Genomic DNA, 14,659 nt, shown 5'->3' with positions numbered 1-14,659 from the left:
ATTTACCCTATGGGATAAATAAAAGGAATTTTATTATTATTATTATTATTATTATTATTATTATTATTATTATTATTATTATTATTATTATTATTATTATTATTATTATTAGTATTATTATTATTATTATCATAATTATTTTTAATTTAAATTTAAATTTTACCAACTATTAATGCAGCGTCTTGTATGATCAACATATTTATCATCTTATTCCCCCCCCCCCCCCCCCCCCCATCTTATGCGTCATTTTAAAGTTCTGAACAAGTGTGTATGAAACCTTGTGAGACAAAAGCATGAAAGAAAAATACAAGAAAACAAATACCGTCCCAAAGAATCAGACTACCTCGACTGGGGGATCGAACCTCAGACCTCCCGATTACCGGTCAGACCATTTCACCACAGAGGTTCCTGATAGTAACATTGAATGAAATAATATAACACTGTAAATTATTTTCTCGGTGTGTCATTTCAAACTCTTGCTTTTAGGAATCCCTGACGTGTCCACAATACGCTTCAACAGTCGTAACGTCACTTCCCTCGTAATGACCCACGGTAACTTAGTACCTGGCTCTAAACCATCGGAACAATGGCGGACGCCCTTATGAAATATTTCTCAGACGAGCATAAAAGCGCATCCAGAGAAAACAAAAAATATTATAAATCTGATCATGTTTTGACTTTTACACATTCTGATCATAAGACATGAAAAGTTCTAGCAAGCATGGAGAATAAAAAATGCGCTTGGTTAAGAAGCTCACAACATTGCCATCCGGAAGTATAATGGACCAACACACAAAACTATGTTTAACCTTGATCGTTTATAGATAGTTCGAAGATGACGTCACTCGGGTCTTTGTTATTGTTTTTTGCCATCCGCGTTTTTGAGTAATGCTCACTGAACTGTTTTAACCCGACAATAAACATTCATGGATACACACAGTTTTGTGTACTGGTCCGTTATACTTCCGGATGGCAATGTTATGAGCTTCTTAGCCAAGCGCATACTATCTATTAACCCGTTGCCATCGTTATGTTATAAGCCTGACACTGAAATCCAAAAGGACTGGCAGTTTGACGTCATTATTTGGTTTATGCACCGACTAGTGAGTTGTCGTTAGTAGAGATCATGGAAACATTCATTGGTTGAACTATTGAATACAACTCACGATTTGTTTTCTTTTGTGGCAAAAGACTGGGGTTTTGACGTCATTTTTTGGTCAGTGTCAGGCCATAACTTTACGAAGGCCACGATTAACCAGTCTATAAAAACGTTCAAGGTTACACATTGTTTAACATATACAGTTATGTGAGAATTACTCATAAACACGGATGGCAAAAAAAACCCCAAAAAAAAACAAAAACAAACAACAACAACAATACCCAACAATAACAAAGCCGTGAGTGACGTCAGCTTCGTTCTATCTATATTATAGCAACGACGGCCTTTTTCTAATGGCTGGTATGGTGAGGTAAGGCAAAGCGACGCAGGACAGGAAGCCTTTCAATCTCTCTCTCTGCCATTTCGTCGATAATGAATGGGGGGGATCGTTAAATGAATGGGTATTGCTGTTGTTTGTGACGTGAATGAGTAGTCTAGTTGTGAAAAAAAAAATGAAATGGATTCATATAAAATGGATGAAGCTGATATCACTCATCGTCGCGATGGATAAACATTTTGATATTATGCGCTATGGTAAAATACTCACAACATCCACCAGCCGGATGATACGTACCGACATAAATTAAAAGAAATAAATTGAGCTTTTATATAGCGCAATATCTACTAAACGTGCTCAAAGCGATTTGCAGGGGGTCCCTGGCCAACAGCAACACATAGCATGTAGGACGAGACATAACGCCTGTCAGGCGATATTGCAATTTTTTTGGGACAGAGACAACGCTGTTAACGGCCAGGTATTCATTTTACACATGAGTACGGTGAGAGAATGTGAGTAAAGAGCCTTCTCCAAGGACTCAAGTATGCGCCGAGTGAGGCTCGAACCCAGGACCTTCCGATCCGAAAGCGGGTGTCTTATCACAAGAACACATAGCCGCACATTAAACTATGTTTTAACCTTGAACGTTTATTGAGTTAATGCATTATCTACTAAATTCACTTCAATGGAGAGAAAGATAAAGAGAGTAAATGTGATTCATGAATATGGAGGGAACAACACAAAACAAATATATTATTACATGGATATTCATAGGTTATTTATAGGCTATTCATAGGTTTGTTTTGTGTGGTTCCCTTATATATGAGTCACATTTACTTCCTTTATCGTTCTCTCCATTTTATTGACTCATTTAGTCACCTCTAGTTTTTTATTTAAATTCAGTTCATATAGTGGGCAAAGAATAATAGGCTTCAATAGTCATGACGTCACTTCCCTCGTAATGATGCATAGTAACTTAGTAACTGGCTCTAAACTATCGGAACGATGACGGACGCCCTTATGAAATATTTCTCCGACGAGCATAAAATTGTATCCAGAGGAGAAAAACATTATAAATAAGATCATGTCTGATCCCATGACATATGAAACGTTCTAGCCAGCATGAGAATACAAAGTAGCGATTTTCTTTGTTTTGAACATAGATGCTTGCCGTTGCTGGGCGACGTGACATCGGACTATTGAATCCAATTACTAAGCCATCTCCACACGGGACTGGTATCTCAGGGTTGTAACTTGTTGTCTTAATGAATTGTTTGATTTAGAAACGATATGGCCCCCAAAACAATAGGGTTTACAAGTTTGTTGTTCTCATAATATTGTTCGACATTACAAAGGGACAGAATATTATGTGATAAATTGACTTAATAATAGAGCCCTCTAATTGAAGGTGACCAAGTACTCAAAATGCATTGGATACGACGATACCCTGGAAATTATTGTTGAGCTTTTATATAGCCAGTCAAACATTTTATTTGATTTGATAAACTCACAGCAAACAAAACATTATACATAGTATGTAGTTGACATCACTCGGGTGTTTGTTATTGTTTTTGCCATCCACGTTTATGAGTAATTCTCACTTAATTTATTATCCTGACAATACAAGTTCATGGTTACCTAGAGTATTGTGTGTTGGTCCGTTATACTTCCGGATGGCAATGTTGTGAGATTCTTGGCCAAGCGCATACTATCTATACAAATGCACTGTTGTTGAATCCTATTTTTACAAGGAATAACCAAAATATATAGTTCAGACAACCACGCTTGAAGTTTGCCTGCACGAGCGAAGAGGGGGAAGGTCTTCCTCCGATTCCCGCACTTCAATATGATTCAATAGTATGATGTGTATCGTCGCCCAGCAACGAGCAGCTTGGTTCTAAACAAAGAAAATCGGTACATTTTTATTCTCCACACTGGCGAGACCGTTTTCACATTTCATGTGATCACAATGTAAAAAAGTCAAAACATGATCAGATTTATTATGTTTTTCTCCTCTGAATACACATTTATGCTCGTTGGAGAAGTATTTCATAAGGGCATCAGCCATTGTTACGAAAGTTTGGAATCAGTTGCTAAGTTACCATGCATCAGTACGGGGGAAGTGAGGTCACGAATGTTGAAGGCAATTTCAGTGGTCAAGGAGGGGGTAAAAGTATACAAGTCAACCTCTCCAATAAGATTAGCTTGACAAACGATAGATAGATAATTTCCCGATCTTGGCAAGGCGGATATTTTCTTGGTTTGTCCATTTGACTTTCAGTAATCTCAGTAATTCTCCATCGTTTTCTGTAAGGAAAATAAAAGGATATTTTGCACTTCTGTGGGTCCTAAAATTATGGGTCGCGAGGACTCAGTTAATAGAGCCTTTGCTTAGCAGGCAAGGGGCCCGGTATTGATTTCAGCTGCAGTGGAGGTAGGTTATTTCTAACCTCCTTGTTTATACAGCAGTCATTATATAGCTATGTCTGTTAGACGAGGTAAACGTACTTTCGATTGACTGACGTGCTATTCAAAGGGCAGCATGCAATAAGTGATATGTTATAAAAATGTTATACGAGTACCGATGTGATCTAAGGGGTAAAATGTTATATAGATAGTGTGCGCTTGGCTAAGAAACTCACAACATTGCCATCCGGAAGTATAACGGACCAACACACAAATATATGTGTAACCTTGAACGTTTATAGTCTCGTTAATACCGTTTAGTGAGAATTACTCATAAACGCTGATGGCAAAAAAAAAAACAACAAAACAATAACAAAGACCTGAGTGACGTCAACTTAATACTATCTATAGCTATTCTAGGAATACATCTGTTATATTTTATATGAAGATCAACTCTTCCTGCATACTGCATGATTATTCCTTTTAAGAAACATACCTTTATTGACAGACAAGTGTGTTTATTATATTAAATTGGATTTCATATCAGTATGCTTATTTTTTATTTAATGGACGTTTAAACAGCTCAAACTATTTTTTTTTTGGAACGCGACTCGAACCCAGGACCTTCCGATCCGAAATCGAGCGTCATACCACTTGATCACATAGCCGCACGTGTCCGAGACAAAAGTTGTCGGATTGGTAAATTGGATTCAATAGTCTGATATCACGTCGCCCAGCAACGGCGGCCATTGGGGTTCTAAACAAAGAAAATCGATACTTTTTATTTTAATGCTGGCTAGAACTTTTCATATGTCTTTGTGATCAGAATGTATAAAAGTCAAAACAAGATCATAGTTATAATGTTTTTCTCCTCTGGATACACTTTTATGCTCGTCGGAGAAATATTTCATAAGGGCGTCCGCCATTGCTCCGATAGTTTAGAGTCAGTTACTAAGTTACCATGCGTCTCATTACGAGGGAAGTGACGTTACGACTGTTGAAGTGTATTGGCGCCATTTGGTTATAACATCCGCAATATAATAACTGATGAGTTACACCCAAATATAGATAGCATGCGCTTGGCCAAGAAACTCATAACATTGTCATCCGGAAGTATAACGGACCAACCCACACAACTGTGTGTATTCATGAACGTTTATAGTCAGGTTAATACAGTTCAGTGAGCATTACTCATAAACGCGGATGGCAAAAAACAATAACAAAGACCCGTGTGACGTCATCTGCATACTATCTATAAGTGTAGGAATGGTATGATCTGTATTGTCTATGTTTCTTTAGATAGTTCGAAGTTGACGTCACTCAAGCCTTTGCTATTGTCTTTTGCCATCCGCGTTTATGAGTAATTCTCACTAAACTGTATTAACATGACTATAGATAGTTCGAAGATGACGTCACTCATGTCTTTGTTGTTGTTTTTTGCCATCCGCGTTTATGAGTAATGCTCACTGAACTGTATTAACCTGACTATAACGTTCATGGATACACAGAGTTCTGTGTGTTGGTCCGTTTTACTTCCGGATGGCAATGTTATGAGCTTCTTAGCCAAGCGCATACTATCTATAAACGTTCATGGTTACACACAGTTTTGTGTGTTGATCCGTTATACTTCCGGATGGCAATGTTGTGAACTTTTTAGTCAAGCGTATGCTGTCTATAAAAGGCGCATTGTTGTCTTCTTGTATTACAAATATTCTTTTGTAGGTTAAAATAACGGAACTCAACCATACAAACCTGGCAGTTGTCGTCCATTCTAAAACGAGGGTATTATATAAACAAATTCAACATGTGAAATTAATTATCTTGAGTGAATTACAAACGTTTGAAGTACCTATGCCATCATCACAGCGGCCCACTATGTGGTCTTGTGGTATGACACTCGCTTTCGGATCGGAAGGTCCAGGGTTCGAGCCTCACTCATAGTTGAGTCCTTGGAAAAGGCTCTTTACTCACGTTCTCTCATCGTACTCAGGTGTAAAATGAGTACCTGGCCGTTAACCGCGTTGTCTCTGTCCGAAAAAGTTGTAATATCGCATAAAAGGTATCATGTCTCGTCCTACATGTTATGTGCTGCTGTTGACCAGGGACCCCTTGTAAAGCGCTATGAGTACGTATAGGGGATATTGCGCTATATAAAAGGTAAAAAACGTACGTTTAGTAGTGGATATTGCACTATATAAAAGGTCAAAAAAGATCAATCACTGCAATGAGCACTTTGATCATAGCAACCTCTACAGTAACAACATCTGCAAAACCTTCCGAGTTGTTTTTTTAATAGGTAGCTAAGGTGAATGTCAGCGACTTAAGACCCAATGCTCTGATATCAATCTTGTGTGCCTTGTATCACTGGTACTCTCATGGTATAATTAATCCAGTGGGCAGAACTGGTGATCGAGTATTTCACTGAAATGCATACCATCGATAATGTATTTCTGTGTACTCATATCAAAATTCTGAGCGAATTGTATTGAACGACCTTCCAATAGGATTCAACAGTCATGACGTCACTTCCCTCGTGATGAAGCATAGTATCTAAGTAACTGGTTCTAAACTATCGGAACAATGGCGAACGCCCTTATTAAATTCTTTTCCGACGAGCATAAAAGTGTATCCAGATGAGAAAAGCATTATAAATCTGATCATATTTTGACTTTTATACATTCTTATCACATGGCATGTGAAATTATTCTTGCCAGCATGAAGAACAAAAGGTACCGTTGTACGTAAGTTGTTTAGAACCAAACTGCTCGTTGCTGGGCGGACGTGACATCAGACTATTGAATCCTATTAGCGACCGATAAATAAAGAGCTATTTATTTTTACTATTTCCCAATGTTGTTTTCCTAACACGTCCGCTTTCCATGTCACAAACAGTTTTCAAAACAATTGATGGTTCGGGCATTGGTAAGCGTTACCCAATCAGAAAATTTCCTGATACATTTAGCCGTTCCGTCCCCTTGACAGTTTCTTTCCGGGTCTAGGAAAAAAAAACCGCCTGGCAAACAATATTTTATTCAATAGTTCGCTAAGTACATGCTAAACAGACAAACTGTCAGTCCACAGTTAGTGAATATTATCACAATATTTTTACACACCGATGTCGAAATTCGATCGCAATACCTAAAAACAAAGCAAAAACAAAATAAACCCTGAGCTTTTATATCGCGCAATATCTACCAAACGTGCTCAAAACGCTTTACAAAGGGTCCTGACTAACAGCAACATGTAACATGTAGAACGAGACATGGCGCCTTTATTCTCTCCTTACCAGACATTTTCAGAAATTCCCCCAAAACTTCACAGCCGCCAACACAAAAATAGACCTTTCTTACTCAAATAGAAAAGCAACAAGTACATTCTATACATAACATTGTACAGAAAATGAGCTCTATAACACAGTGTCAAAGATTTTATATCTAGCTATAACAAATATATTTTCTTTGAATATTATGATGTACAAAAAAAAATCAGAATGAAAAATTCGTTGGTCAAATGTGACGATTTTCCTATGGTTGGTAAGGAGAGGGTTAATGCGATATTACAATTTTTCTTCGACAGAGACAACACTATTAACGTCCAGGTACTCATTTACACCTGAGAGAATGTGAGTAAAGAGCCTTTTCCAAGGACTCAACTATGCTCCGAGCGAGGCTCGAACTCAGGACCTTCCGATCCGAAAGCGAGTGCCATACCACTAGACCACATAGCCGCAAAAGAGGACAATATGCATATTTTTCAATCGTCCGTTTTATGGGTCGTAGTTCTGATAATCAGAGGCAGGATGTGTCTTATCTTAAATCTCAGAGTCAAACGTAATACCACTGGAACTGTATGCCACCAGTTTAGATCAAATGTGATCCCTCGCCTCAAAACGGTATTATGTCGGGATGATTAAGATGCTGAATATTGAATTTATAGCCCGGAATCTCAGACTTGGGTTGAGTTTGTATGTTTTATTGAGGACTATGATTATCGTATTTTATAGCGATTATAAATAATATTTTTAACCAGTGTAAATTCAATTTAACCTTCTAGAATCCGGGTCACTCCGATATAATACCATTTCGACACGATGGGTCAAAAATAATATAATATGATAAATGACTTAATTTTCAAAAGTGTGTTGGCACTGTATGTCGACAGAATGACCAGAGAATCATACTATGAGATAATAGTAACAAGAAAAAGACCTCCTTGTCAATAGCTTTCTGGGCAACTAAACAAGAGTTCTCTTGATCATTTGTTGGAGGCATCAATGGGGATGATCTATATTACCATCCCATGGTCATTGGTCATTTGATTCAGCTTGACCCATGGATATGTTTACAACTTTCATAAACAAGGCAGCGTGTATACATTTGCTAAGAAATACCCAATCGTTGGACAGGAAATAAATGACTTGATTGATGGCTCGGTTCGGCGAAAACACGATCAGATTAAAGCTTTGGTACAAAAAAAAAACCCCAAACAAACTTGGATTTATTGATAAAAATATAGATAGAACGAAGATGACGTCACTCAGGTTTTTGTTATTGTTTTTTGCCATCCATGTTTATGAGTAAATCTCACTAAACTGTATTAACCAGACTATAAAAATTCATCGTTACGCATAGTTTTGTGTGTTGGTCCAATATACTTCCGAATAGCAATGTTGTGAGCTTCTTAGCCAAGCGCATACTATCATCGTTCAATGTTTGGTTTTGTTTGCTTTTCTTTTTATAAACGAATATGAATTTATTGTTTCCTAAAGTTCCAAAACCAAACAATTCATATTTCTGGTACTTTAACCTTCAAAAATTTCTTTTCGTTTTCGTATCTGATTCACCCCCATATAATGCCGTTTTGAGTCGATGGGTCTCATATTGATTTGACTTGATATATATATATATATATATACACATAATTTATAAGGATCGATTTTTTACGTCATTCAGCTCTTTGCTATTGTTTTTAGCCAGCCATTTTTATGAGTAATTTTCGTTAAATTGTACTAAACAGATTAGACACGTTTCGGGTTAACACAGAGTTTTGTTTCTTGTTGGTACGTTATATTCGGCGGATATTATGAGTTTAAAAAAAAACAAAACAACTAAACACATAGCATCAATATTATGAAGTTCATGCTTTTGTTAAGGAGTGAAAGTTATATGGATGATGTGCTCTTGGCTAAGAAACTCACAACATTGCCATTTGGAAATATAACGGACCAACACAGAGAACCATCTGTAACCTTGAACATGTTCTAGTCTGGTTAATAGAAATAAATGAGAAGTACTCATTAAAGAGGATGGCAAAAAAAAAAACACAAAAAAAAAAACAAACAAACAAAACAAACAATAACAAAGACCCGAGTGACGTCAACTTCGTTCTATCTATAATGTGAGCGATCTATATTCATGTTTTCGTCCAACCAAGTCATCAATCACATGATTTTTCGCTGTCCGACGGTTGGATATTTTAAAACAAAAATGTACACACGCTGCTTTGTTTTTAAAAGTTATAAACATGTGTGATGTTAGATATTTCAAAAACTGTGAACACTTTTCGTATTGTGGGTCATTTTGAATATATTTTGCATGTGACCAATGACCTCGAGCACATGGAAATAAAGGTAATATAGATCATCCCCATTGAAAAATGAATTTCAGCGTGATTTTCTATATATTGATTTCAGATTTATTCTTTTATTTTTCTCATGGCGTTTGATTCCCTGTCCTTCGTTCCTGTGTAATACTCGAGAGAGGCAATAAATGCATCATTTATATTCTTTTCAAAGGTCAGACCTTGCATGTCAGTTTCAAGTAATGTATTGTGTGTGGGCTCTCAAAGAATTCTTGAAGAACAATTTACAGTTACGTCATCGTCTGGGCCATCTTAAGATTGGTTATAGCATTATATTATTACTTATTAATATGTTTGCAGATGATTTTTGCGTGCACTAAGGTAAAAAATAAATCAAATGAAATAAAAAAGTAAAACAAAACAAAGCAAGGCCTTTTTTTTAGATTAAAGTAATATTGTTTGCATGGAAAGGCTTTGACAATATCTTATCTTATCTTTTAAAAGGCTAACTAGAATAGTATAATATCCTTTCAATGACATGACATGATATTCAAACAATCTTAATGAATCACAGTTGTTGATTTTTTTTTTTTGCTCTTGTGAGAAAGACCAGTCAGAAGTGATCTTAATATTGCAAATTGCCAGGTATTTTAAATGATTAAATTGCTTTTAATTAGACTACAAACTGGTGATGTATTTTTCAAATTTTAAAGTTATTTATGCAACATGAACTATATGCGCGATGAAGACCTTGAAAATATGACTATTGATCATATATAGATAGATATATTGAAAATGATATGACGCTCACATTTTTATTATTGTAACAATTGTATATATTTGAAAACTACTGAATTTGAAGTAATTTTCCTGTATCTGTCAAACATTATCTTAATTTTTGTTTCACTTTATAAGATTTCAGACATAATTATTTTTCTATGTCTATGCATTTCAAACGACACTATTCAAAATGGACAACTTATTGTAAGGCGCTTCGGGCAATTTTAAAGATTTTAGGGGAGTAGTATCATATTTCCTGAATAAAAACTGACAGGAATCGTAATTGCAAATTTTGTACACCACATATACATGAGTACATTTAAATTTAAATACTATCTTTACCACGTGTATCATTATTGTAATATTTAATCAATAGATTTATGGTATTACTATTAATATTAAGGACATTCAAGGGATTTTATCCAATTTTGCCCTATACCATATGTTTTGTAATGTTAAAGTTGAAAAACGTATTACATCACGACAAGGACTAAATATATTGACAAGAATAGGAAAGATCAAATGACTCTTTTTATTGACAAACTGTTGTACTTGCCGAAATTGAATGCAATAATATATTACAAAACAAAAACTTTTAAAAATTCGCTTTATAATGTTTACTCTTCAGACCAATATTATTTTATAAATTAACTACATACCAATGATTTGAATCGTTGCAAAAAAAAAATTCATTTCATAACTTAGCTTGCTTTCCTTTATAATTCTCCAAAACATTACAACAATGTCAATATTCAAATACAAATTGCTTTCAGGTTTTCGAAATAACAATGTCTTTATTTAATTCCACACCAGCTATTTGTTTAAAGTCTTAAAAAGAAAAAAAATTCTTTATATAATATTAGCTCTCTCTTTGTTTTCAAATGTTACAAATCAATTTGAATGAAACCGTCAGTCAGTCTGTCTGGGTTTGAGCGGCCATGTGGTCTGGTAGCATGACACTAGCTTTCGGATAGAACGGTCCTGGGTTCGAGCCTCGCTCGGCTCATAGTTGAGTCTTTGGAAACGACTCTTTACTCACATTCTCTCACCATAATCAGGTGTAAAATGAGTACCTGGCCGTTAACAGCGTTGTCTCCGTCCGAAAAACATTGCAATATCGCCTGACATGCATCATATCCCGTCCTAGATGTTAAGTGTTGCTGTTGGCCAGGGACCTCTTGTAAAGCGCGTTGAGCACGTTTAGTGGATAAAAAAGCTCAATTTATTTAATTCTATTATCTAGCTCTTTACTTTGTTTTTAAATGTTACAAATCAATTTGAATGAAGTCGTCAGTCAGTCCGTCTGGGTTTGAGAGTTTGGGTTTCATTGATTATTTCTCGACTCTAAGATTGAAGAGGAGGGAAATGATTTTGAAGTACGCGGTAATCTGTCTGGTGTCGATTGTCGTTTTCAGGACAGGAGAACAAAGCTGTGTCCGAATGAGCTGTGAATCATTCTCTGCAGCAATAGCTGAATGAACGTGCAATCACAGAACTCCTTTTCTCTTTTTAATAAAACTAATAAATAGGGGTGTCTAAATGAGTCAATATAATGGAGATTAAGATAAAGGGAGTAAATCTGACTCATGAACTAACGACGCAAAAATAAAATAATTGTTAATTGTTGTTAATTCATGAGTCAGATTTACTCCCTTTATCTTTATCTCCATTCTCTTTTTAGTCACTGTGTAAGGGTCGATTAAGGTGGAGATTAAATTTTATTGAATAAAAAACAAAGATATAATAATGCTCCTGACCACTCAGGCGTATTACATGACCTGTCAGCTTGTGCAATCGTAGAATCGCCCTATTAATTAAATTTTATATAATAGAGGCCTGCAAGGGCTATGATTTTACCTTTACATGATGATAAATGATATTTTAAAAAAAAAAACAAAAAAAAACAAAAAAAAAAACAGAAATAATTTATGGCCCGTAAAGCTGTCTATGAGGATAGCCTTCACTAATAAATTAACAATGAATCAGAAAAAAAAACAACTGCCACTCCCACTTATATTTGACAATAAAATGACAGATTTATTCTGAGTTAAGAGTCTAATTTTACGTCTTGCAAATTTTTGTTTTATGACATCATTGATCACTTAAATCACAGCCACTCGATTTCATTATCTTTGTACTGGGGCTTATATTAAGTGGAGTCCGAGGTGCGTAGACGGCGTGTGCCCGTCTCTCTGACACTTTAAATGTTAACCCTCTCCTTACCAACTCGTCACATTCGTTACGATACAACCAACATTTTTCATATTCAAATTTCTTTTGTACATCATAAAGTTTAAAGAAAATGAACAGTGTGTTGTAGAGCATGTTTTGCTAAAGAAATTATGTATGGCAAGAACTTTACTGCTATTGTGTTTGAGTGATAAAAAAATATATTTTTGTGTTAGTTGGATGTGAAGTTTTAGGGAAAATCCTGAAAATGGCTGGTAAGAAGACTGATATTGCTTTGTACAGGAGTGATGTAAAGATGTCGGACTAGAATCGCTCTACACATTCCACATTCCAGACTAGGGAGGGACTGGAATTTGGTTTGATATATATATATATATATATATATATATATATATATATATATATATATATATATATATATATATATATATATATATATAATGTAAATTTTCACTCACATTTTTTTCCGAGACGGCTCGTTTATGTGTTTTTCACACTTCTTCAATCGGCATAATCCATTTTGTCATGTCTGTAGAAAACTCCAAACTAAAGTTGTTACGCTGTGTAGTGGTGATTAGTTTTGATGTGTATTGTGATGTGCTCTCATGTTTATATTATGAATGTGTGTGTGTGTGTGTGTGTTTGTATGTGTGTGTGTGTGCGTGTAGGTGTGTTGTGTGTTGTGTGTACATGTGTGTATGATATTGTAGTGGAATGTGGTTGCGGCGGGGGGGGGGGGGAGGGAAGAGGGGGAGGAGGGGTATAATGGGGTCGGGAGGGGGCGAAGGGGGGGGGGGGGAGGAAAGGGGGGGGGGGTTATTTGGCCTTTTGCGTTTTGAGCTTGAATTTGTTAGAGTGTCTGCACATTGTCATCAGTTCAGATCTTTTGTTTAAGGTGCTATTGTTTCTGTGGTTGTGTAGTAAAATCTCCAGTTTCTCTGTCAGGCATAAATTGCATTTTCTAGCACCGCATCTGTAGGGGCTGCTTTGCTTGACGACCTCCCAGGTTATTGTTGGTGTTTTTTGTGTGTTTATTTGTTCCCAATAGTGCATTGCTAATTTGGTGCTTTTTGCTTTGCTTTCATGTGTTATGGAGGCTTTGTGGTTGTTGTATCGTGTTTTGAATGGGGGTTCTGTGCTGCGATGTATTGTACTGCGGTGTTATCAGTGGTTATGGTGGCTTTGTAGACTATGGCGCTTTTTTGGCAGTTTCCTTTAAGAGGGCAATTGTCTTTCTTTCTGCAGGTACAGTTGTCTTTATTTGTATTTGTGTTGTTGGGTTCGGATATGATTTGTCTGTTGTGGTTGGTAATGATCTGTTTCATGTTTTGTGCACAGCTGTAGCTTATCTTGACGTTGTTTCTGTTGATTATTTTGTGCAGACGGTGGTTCTTCGGGAAGTGCTTATCGATGAGTGCAAGGAACTGCTTGCCGATATTTGAAGTGATTGCGTTGTTGAACGGCGGGTTGAACCATATTATATTCCTTTTTCTGTTTTGTTTTGGTGTTGTGGCGTGTGTTAAATTTTTGTATTTCAGTGTTGAGTTGTGTCCGCTCTGTTTGAGTGCCATTTCGTAGTCTTGTTTTGTTTCGTTGAATATGTTTTCATTTGAAGAGAGGTTGTTTAGCCGTTGTTCTATCATGGTGGGTATTTGTTTTATTATCGTAGGTGGGTGGTTGGAGTGTTTGTGGATGTACAATGGGGCGCTGTTGGGTTTCTTGTATGGTCTATACGTGTTAGTTTTGAGGCAGAGGGTTGTGTCCAGGAAATCGACTTGGTGTAGGTTACTTTCTAGTGTGATTTTGAGGTCGAGATCCTTGAATAATTTTATGAGTTTTTTCTTCATTCTTTCAATGTTGGATTTTGATGTTGTGGTGTGTGTTCCTAGTCCGTCGTCCCTGTAGAGGCCGAAGTTTATGTTAGGCAGTTGGTCCTTGATCTGGTGTGTGATGTAGAGGCCCACTAGTGCGAACACATATGTTCCACATATGTTCAATCGGATTTAGATCGGGGGATATTGCAGGCCACAGGCTGATAATGTTCACATTATTTGCTGCTATAAAATCCCTTGTTACAATAGCTCGGTGGGATGGTGCATTGTCGTGTTGAAGTAAAAATTTAGGATGTTCATGTAAAAATGGAACAACATGGAGTTGTAAAATGTGCAGGATGTACCGTGCACCGGTTAGGGATACATTTACTTGAACTAGAGGTGTCCTGCAGTCTCTGCTTATTCCATCCCACACCATCACTTGTCCATATCCTC

Source organism: Berghia stephanieae, chromosome 8 (assembly GCF_034508935.2).
Source record: "Berghia stephanieae isolate SIO BIC M18660-M18661 chromosome 8, UCSD_Bste_1.3, whole genome shotgun sequence".
NCBI lineage: Eukaryota > Metazoa > Mollusca > Gastropoda > Nudibranchia > Aeolidiidae > Berghia > Berghia stephanieae.
This window is presented reverse-complemented; position numbering follows the sequence as displayed.